This window comes from Lactuca virosa, chromosome 1 (genome assembly GCF_052849685.1).
Source record: "Lactuca virosa cultivar CGN04683 chromosome 1, Lactuca_virosa_CGN04683_v6, whole genome shotgun sequence".
NCBI lineage: Eukaryota > Viridiplantae > Streptophyta > Magnoliopsida > Asterales > Asteraceae > Lactuca > Lactuca virosa.
Window position 1 is genome coordinate 128,970,950 of NC_136426.1, and position 9,237 is coordinate 128,980,186.

The 9,237-nt window shown below is 41.3% G+C and overlaps 1 non-coding gene across 1 annotated transcript; it reads right to left on the bottom strand.

The window, feature by feature from the left end:
- Nucleotides 1-4,013: 4,013 nt before the first annotated feature.
- LOC145151728 (small nucleolar RNA R71) lies at nucleotides 4,014-4,120 on the bottom strand. Its single transcript, XR_013732286.1, has one exon. It is a non-coding gene; the product is annotated as a small nucleolar RNA R71 (small nucleolar RNA).
- Nucleotides 4,121-9,237: the final 5,117 nt, after the last annotated feature.

The window sequence follows — 9,237 nt, forward strand, 5'->3', positions numbered from 1 at the left end:
CAAAGAGGTATGTATTCTATCTTGTTATATTTATTATTTTGTATGCTAGATTAGGATAATACCTTGGATGTTCATAATTGTATGTATAATAGAGAAAACATAGATCCAAGGTATTTAGGGTTGCATGTACACTTAGGAGTGTTAGAATGCTCATAACCCAACACTTTTAACCCATGGATCCTATGTAAATGAAAGGTCATGGGTATTAGGGTTTACATGGATGTAACCCTAATCCTCCATAATATATAAAGGGGTCCTTGGTTCACAAAATTGGCACAAGTGTGTGAAAATAAGAGTTGGCCGATTTTAGTGTGCATACATATTCTGTCAAGTTATTCCAAGGTGTTTTGGTGATTTGTGATTCCATTTGAGGCTTCCACACTATTGGGGCTAAGCTCTTAAAGCTTGAAGACATCAAGCTACATCAAAAGGTATGTCATCTAACTAGAACTTTGTAGTATAGGTGCTTCATAATATGCTAGTTAGGATGAAACCTTGGAATAGTTAATATTTGCATGTATAATAGAGAAAACATAGATCCAAGGTTTATAGGGTTGCATGTACACCATAGGAGTGTTAGAATGCTCAAAACCCAACAGCGTCCATCACCGGGTTAGGGGCAGTCCTCATGTAGAGACGACGGGTGATAGCTTACGCTTCGCGGAAGCTGAAGCCGCATGAGATGAGATATCCCATGCATGATCTTGAGTTGGGGGCGTTGGTTTTCGCCCTCAAGATTTGGAGGCATTACCTTTATGGGATCCGTTGTACTATCTATATGGATCAAAAGAGTTTGAGGTATATTATGGATCATCCGAACATGAACATGAGGCAGCGCAGGTGGCTGGACGTAGTCAAGGATTATGACTGCGAGATCCTTTACCATCCGGGTAAAGTGAATGTGGTGGCGGATGCCTTGAGCCGCATGACGGTTGGATCTTCTGTTCCGGTGACTTGTATGAGGATATATGTGGATTCTCCACTTGTGAGTTTGATTAGGGAGGCTCAAACTGAGGGTGTTCGAGAGGAGAATTGGAAGATTGAGAGGATCAGGGGTGAGATTACCAGATTTGTTCCGGACAGTCGTTGTTTGTTGACCCGTTACGGTCGGGTATGGGTTCCTGTGTCTGGTAGGATCAGACAAATTATGTTGGAGGAGGCTCATAAGTCTCGCTTTTCTATCAATGCAGGGGCGACCAAGACGTATCGGAATCTGAGGTTGAGTTATTGGTGGTTGTGCCTGAAGAGCGAGATCGCCTGGTACGTCGAGAGCTGCTTGACCTGTAGGATGGTCAAGGCCGAACATCAGAGGCCGCATGGCAAGCTGCAGCCTTTGGAGGTTCCTATGTGGAAATGGGAGCAGATTTCGATTGATTTCATCACCAAGTTCCCGAAGACGGTAAAGGGTTTTGATGTTATTTGGGTCATCGTGGACCAACTGACCAAGAGTGCCCACTTTTTGGAAATTCAGGAGAGCTCGTCGGCCGCGAAGTTGGACGATGTGTATATTCGCGAGATCGTTGCTCGCTATGGGTTTCCGGTCTCTATTGTTTCAGACTGCGATGTTCGGTTCACATCCTGATTTTGGCAGAAGTTTCATGAGGAACTTGGCACGAGGTTGCATTCGAGCACAAGTTATCATTCGCAGACTGATATTTTCATACTTAGCTATATTTTTAGTATAGATTTATATAATTTATTAGCTAATTATTTACATTTTATGAACAAAAGGTACTTAATAATGTTCAAATTGTATTTTCAGTCCAGAAGGGAAGTTGGGAAGCAAAAGGAAGCAGGAGTCACGATCGAAAGCTCGGGAATGGAAGAAAGAAGGAAAATGTTGAATTCTGAAGCTACTCGGCGAGTAGGGACGACTACTCGACGAGTCCATACGAAGGTTCGCGAAGAAATACGAGAAGTCCTTGCCGCATACGGATTCAACAAAGGGACTCGACGAGTCGGTGGGCTACTCGACGAGTAGCCCCTGTTTTGAGATATCTATAAATAGAAGCCACAAATCCGAATGGAGGCCCTCTCTGGCTTTTGGAGAACTTACTTGGCGACTAAGGAACTTGCTGGAGATCAGAAGAACGTGTGAAGAACCCTAATCTCAAAAGAATAAGGCAATCTAGTTAATTTTCTACTTTACCTTTGAATAGAATGATGTTTGGTTTATTTAGATTCGTTTTTAGGTTTTCATACACTGAAATCATGAACTAAATTAGTTAGTTTCTGTTTAGGAAAGACGAATTCGCTCCTATGGTTTGATACATTCTTTTGATTAATTGTTAATTGGTGATTTTGTTAAATTAAGCTTGTTAAAGACCCTTATGCAATAACCATAACTATTTTCTGTTAATTGCTAAGTAATTAAGTTGCATGAACATCTCTTGATTGCTTATCTCATATAAATTTATGTGAGCACATTGCTATATGCCTAGGAATAATGAATATGAAACTAGGATTAACTAGAGAATGGGTAAATTAATGTGTGAGCTTGATTGATACACCATCAACAAGAGGTTAGTTGAATCACCAATTCAATTAGCTAATTACAAGTCTTATTTAATCCGAATAATTGAACTAGGAGGTTTATTAGTTTAATCACTTGATCATTGCTTAAATTAATCTATTTCCTAAGGATTGGTAATAACGAATGTGAATCTAATCACCATAATCGGTAACCAACAACAATTAATCTATTACATTAACATAAAAATTAACCATAGGAGTAAATGAGTTGAACCTAAACAGAAACCCTTTTGATCATTGAATTTAGTTGTCTTTACGTGTTTTCAGCTATTAGTTGATTAGTTAAGCTTTAGTTTAAGTTTCTAGTCTTGTAAAACTAGAGAAAAACCTATTTTCATTACTTGTCTTTTAGATAATTTTAGTTATTAGTTTTAATTTTCCGTTCCCTGAGTTTGATACCCTACTTATTTAGCCATACCACAATTGATAGGTCCACTGCCTTTTGTGTGTTAATTTATAATTAAAAGTAGGTTTAAAACTAGTTGAGTTTACACACATCAACTTTTTGGCGCCGTTGCCGGGCAACGGTTCAAAAATTAATTCTAATTTCTAGTTTTATCGATCCTTTGTGTGAGATTTATCTTGCACAAAGTTATTTCGTAGGTAATTTAGTAATTAGGATGAGTTTTAATAGTTTTTTGTTTTTAGAAGTTAGTAAGTAATTTTTCTGTTTCTGCGCTGAACTCGCCGAGTGCAATCGAAGCGACTCGGCGAGTCCGTCGCTGCTACACAGTTTCGTATTTTATTTTGTTTTTGTTCGTTTTACGCATTTTTCTTGTTTTGTTTGCAGGCAGTACATGACCAGAGGATCCAACACGCCCCTGGTTCCTCTACTTGAAGACCCAGAATCCGCTTTGAGGAAAAACAAAGGCAAGGAGGTTGAAAGCTCTAATACACCTAAGAAGTCACCTTTGACGAGCTTGAAAACGGTTTTTGGGAAGAAAAAGAACAAGAAGCCAGGAGAGACCAGCAGTCGAAAGAGCGAAGAAAGCAAGTTAGAGAATATTGAAGATAATCCAAAAGAAGCCGAGTTCGAATACGACTACGAAACCGAATACGAAGAAGAAAGCGACTTTGAAGGCGAACTAGCTAATCCCATGGCTAACATCGATGAAGTTCCCATGGGAGAATGGAAGAAGAGAATACGTGACGATACCGGCTCGGGACTTGTGCAACCCGCAATTCCCGCTACTGCCACTTTCGAACTAAAGGGCCACATACTTGCTCAACTCAAGGAAATTCCCTTCTACGGAAAAGACCACGAATATGCCTATAAACACTTGGATGAATTCAATGATGTAGCTGATTATTTTAATGTTCCAAATGTGCCTCGCGAAACCCAGCTGCTTCGTATGCTTCCAGTTACATTCAAAGGTGCTGCAAAGGATTGGCTCAAGTCACTCCCTCCCCGATCCATCACTACATGGGCTAAGATGAAAGAAGAATTTATTGACCAGTTTTGCCCACCTTCGAAAATAGCCAAGTTGAAGAAAGCTATTCCCAACTTTGAACAACAAGCTGGATAGTCCCTTTATGAGGCATGGGAGAGATACAAAAGTCTACTAAGGAATTGCCCACATCATGATCTTAATAGCCAACAAGAAGTCTCCATTTTCTATGATGGAGTCAATGTAACAACTAGGCAGCTCCTTGACTCACAAGGAACCCTCACAAAGAAGGCACCCCCGGTGATCAAAGAACTAATTGAAGAATTCTCTAAGCACTCTAGAGAATACCATAACCCAAGGAACGACTTGACTCGAGGGGCGGTGAATTCCATTACCGATGACATGGCAGCAATGATGGCAAAGTTAGAAAGCATGGACCGAAGAATGACTAAGATGGACCAATCCATCCATGCCATTAGGGTAGGATGTGAAAACTGTAGAGGGCCTCACCTTACAAAAGATTGTGATCTTGATGAGAATGGGAACCGGAAGGTACAAGTGTGCTATTCAAGTGGTGATAGGTTTGATGATAATTGGCGAAAACCAAGGAAAGAATGGCTACCATATGATGAGTACAAAAAGACAAGGGAAGAAAAGTATAAGCAAAAAGATAGAGGCTTTTACCAAAAGGAGGAACTGGTACATGAAAAGAAATCAGATTTGGAAGACATGCTTACAAGATTCGTAACCGCATCCGAGAAACGACACAATGATACCGATGCTACACTTAAAGATCAACAAAATATGTTGAGAGAACACCAACTTATGATGAAAGATCAACAAGCTTTGCTTAGGAATCAGCAAGCATCTATTCTCAACATAGAAAAGCAGCTGGGGCAACTTGCACAACAAGTGAATGAGAGAAGACCGGTTGGACTTCCGAGCAATACCGAAAGTGACCCGAAAGGCGCACATATAAACATTGTCACAACTAGGAGTGGGAAGATTATAACCCCTCTGACTCCTATTCAGCATGAAGATCCTAAACTGGTGCAAGAGGATAAGGAAGAACATGCAGAAACACAGATTCCCGACTCGACTCGCCGAGTCGACGGTATGGACTCGACGAGTCCACCAGCTGAACAGAAAATCCAGCCTCCGGTCAAGCCATATCAGCCTCCACTTCCCTTTCCGGCTCGAGCCAGACAAGAAAAAAATGAAGTAGACTACCAGAAGTTTCTGGAACACATAAAGGCTCTTCAGATCAATATGCCATTCATAGAAGCGGTTGCACAAATGCCAAAATATGCAAAATTCCTCAAAGAGCTGCTAACCAATAGGAAAAAGATGGAAGAAGTAAAGAAGGTGGTCCTGAATGAGACCTGTTCAGCTGCTATGTTGAACAAACTTCCTAAGAAGAAAGGTGATCCGGGAAGCTTAACATTGCCCTGCCAATTTGGAAACTTAGCTACCATTTACGCATTGGCTGATTCAGGGGCAAGTGTAAATCTCATGCCTTACTCGTTTTTCAAAAAGTTAGATCTTCCAGAGCCAAGGCCCATTCGTATGGAAATTCATCTAGCAAACAAGACGGTTACATTCCCTAGGGGAATATATGAAGATCTCTTGGTGAAAGTGGAAAAGTTCGTGTTCCCCGCGGACTTTATAGTTTTAGACATGGAAGCGGATCCCCAAGTCCCGATCATACTCGGAAGACCTTTTCTTAATACGGCAAGTGCTATCGTCGACATGCGAGATTCTAAACTTACCCTTCGGGTAGGAGACGAATCAGTCACATTTGGAGTTGATCAATCCATGAAGCATGCAAGGGGTAGTGACGACACGGCATTTTCAATTGACATGTTGGAAGAATTATTGGAAGATTGGAATGAAGATGAGCCAAACAAGTCCACCGTCACATTTGAAGAAGAATTTGATGCTGAAAGGGACCTGCTGGAAATAGAGAGACTGCTCGAGGAAGCTGATTATAACGATCTGATTAGAAATGCAGAAAACTCGACTCGCCGAGTAGCCTCTACCGACTCGGCGAGTCCATTCGAAGAACCCCGAACAGTCGCGAATATTGCCCCTGACTCGACGAGTCCACTAACTGGACTCGACGTGTTCAGCATTCAGAACACGAAAACTGAGCTTAAAGCACTACCAGATCACTTGGAGTACGCATTTCTTGAAGATGGCCAGCAAAAACCTGTAATTATAGTTGCTGGTTTGGCCAAACATGAGAAAGAAATCCTTGTGGGTGTACTAAAGAAGAGGCAAGGTGCTATAGCATGGAAGATAACCGACATCAAGGGAATTAGTCCGGCCTATTGTTCCCACAAAATCAACTTAGAAGATGGATCAAAATCTGTAGTACAAGGCCAAAGAAGACTCAACCCGAACATGCAAGAAGTTGTGAAAAAGGAGGTGGTGAAACTATTAGATGCCGGAATCATTTATTCGATCTTCGATAGCCCATGGGTGAGTCCGGTCCAAGTGGTTCCAAAGAAGGGAGGCATGACGGTAGTGGCTAATGAAAATAACGAATTAATTCCAACAAGGACGGTAACCGGGTGGCGTGTTTGCATCGACTATAGAAAGCTAAATGAAGCCACATGCAAGGATCACTTTCCATTGCCATTCATCGACCAAATGCTCGAGAGGCTTTCCGGTAATCTATATTATTGTTTTCTCGATGGGTTTTCGGGGTACTTTCAAATTCCAATCGACCCACAAGACCAAGAGAAGACGACTTTTACATGCCCGAGTGGAACATTTGCATATAGACGCATGCCTTTTGGGTTATGCAATGCACCAGCTACTTTCCAAAGGTTCATGATGGCTATCTCCCATGATATGATCGAAAAGTTTATGGAGGTATTTATGGATGACTTCTTGGTTTTCGGGTCCTCTTTTAAAGATTGCTTGTCCAACTTGGATCCAATGCTAGCAAGATGTGAGAGGACCAACCTTGTTCTCAATTGGGAGAAGTGTCATTTTATGGTGAAGGAAGGAATTATGTTGGGTCACAAGGTCTCTAAGAAGGGGATAGAGGTGGATAGAGCAAAGGTTGATACGATAGCCAATTTACCACCTCCAACAAATGTCAAGGGGGTAAGAAGCTTTCTAGGCCATGCGGGATTTTATCGCCGATTTATTAAAGATTTTTCAAAGATTGCTAGGCCCTTGACTCAATTACTCTTGAAGGACGCCCCATTTGATTTTTCCAAGGAGTGTCATGAGGCATTTCATTTGCTAAAGGAAAAATTAACCACTACTCCTATCATGATAGCACCAAATTGAAATCTTCCTTTCGAGCTAATGTGTGATGCTAGTGATTATGCTGTGGGTGATGTTTTAGGGCAAAGGGTTGATAAACATTTTCAACCAATCTACTACGCAAGCAAGACATTGAATCCTACCCAAGAGAACTACACTACTACCGAGAAGGAGCTGTTAGCAGTGGTATACGCTTTTGACAAGTTCCGGCCATACTTAGTTTTATCCAAAACAATCGTTTTTACCGATCACTCCGCGTTGAAGTATCTATTTGCCAAGCAAGATGCGAAGCCTAGATTGATACGTTGGGTCCTACTTCTACAAGAGTTTGATATCGAAATACGCGATAAAAAGGGAATGGAAAACGTAGCTGCCGATCACTTATCAAGACTAGAGAACCCACTTTTGGAGGAGTTAGAAGATGATAAAATTGGGGATGATTTTCCCGATGAGTATATCTTGGTAGTGGCGGGAGAAGTGCCATGGTTTGCGGATATAGCCAATTATTTAGCAACCAAATATATCCCAAAAGATTTGACTCGCCAACAAAAGAAGAAATTCTTTTAGGAAATTAAATACTACTTTTGGGACGAGCCATACCTTTTCCGAAGCTGCGCGGACGGAATGATAAGAAGATGTGTATTCGGGAAGGAAAGTCAAGAAATTTTGGCACACTGCCATAGCGGACCCGCCGGAGGACATCATGGAGCGCATTACACAGCTAAGAAGATTTTTGATATTGGATTTTATTGGCCTACAATTTTTAAGGATGCTGCTCAATATGTCAAGGAGTGTGACTCATGCCAAAGAGCGGGGAATATATCATCCCGAAATGAAATGCCCCAACATAGCATCCAAGTGTGTGAAATATTTGATGTGTGGGGGATTGACTTCATGGGACCCTTTCCCATGTCTAAAGGGAATAAATATATCTTGGTGGCGGTTGATTACGTGTCTAAATGGGCGGAGGCACAAGCATTACCCACTAATGATGCTCGGGTGGTGGTACGATTTTTGAAGAAATTATTCTCAAGATTTGGAGTTCCTAAAGCTCTCATTAGTGACCGGGGCACTCACTTTGCAAATGATCAATTGGCCAAAGTATTAAAGAGATATGGGGTGCAACATAGGTTCTCAACATCATATCATCCACAAAAAAGTGGCCAAACCGAAGTAACAAATAGGGCGTTAAAAAGAATTTTAGAGAGATCGGTTGGAGGAAATCGGAAGGAATGGTCAGATAAATTAGATGATGCACTTTGGGCCTTCCGAACAGCTTTTAAGACACCTATTGGTACCACACCATATAGGCTAGTCTATGGAAAAAATTGCCATTTACCGGTTGAAATAGAGCACAAGGCTTATTGGGCATTAAAGGTGTGCAATTTTGATTTGGCTAAACTTAGAACTAACCGGTTGATGCAAATGAATGCCTTGGAAGAGCTTAGGAATGAAGCCTACACTAGCTCCTTGATCTACAAAGAAAAGACCAAGAATTGGCATGATAAAAGATTGAAGGGTAGTAAAGACTTTAAAAAGGGACAAAAGGTGTTACTCTTCAATTCAAGGTTCAAACTTTTTCCGGGCAAGTTGAAGACACGATGGGATGGTCCATTTATAGTAAAGCAAGTTTTTCCACATGGGGCGGTTGAGCTTATATCAAGAGACGGAATTCCTTTCAAGGTTAATGGTCACAGAGTGAAGAAATATGAAGAAGGAGTTCCAAAAGATGAAGGACTTGAAGAAGGGCTGCTTCTGGGAGGCACTACAGAACCTTAGAACGAAACGAAGTCCAGCTAAAGACTCTTCAAAAAGAAGCGCTTCCGGGAGGCAACCCGATTTTTAGAGTTTGCTTTTCTTTCCTTTATTTCTCATTTTTATTTTCATAGGATCTGTTTTTATCAATCTTCTTCTTCTGTGTTCATGATGATTGCTTGAGGACAAGCAAAGCTCAAGTGTGGGGTGGTGGCATTTTTCAAAATTTTATGAAGCAAAGTATCGTACTCGTCGAGTCCATACTCTTACTCGGCGAGCCCGT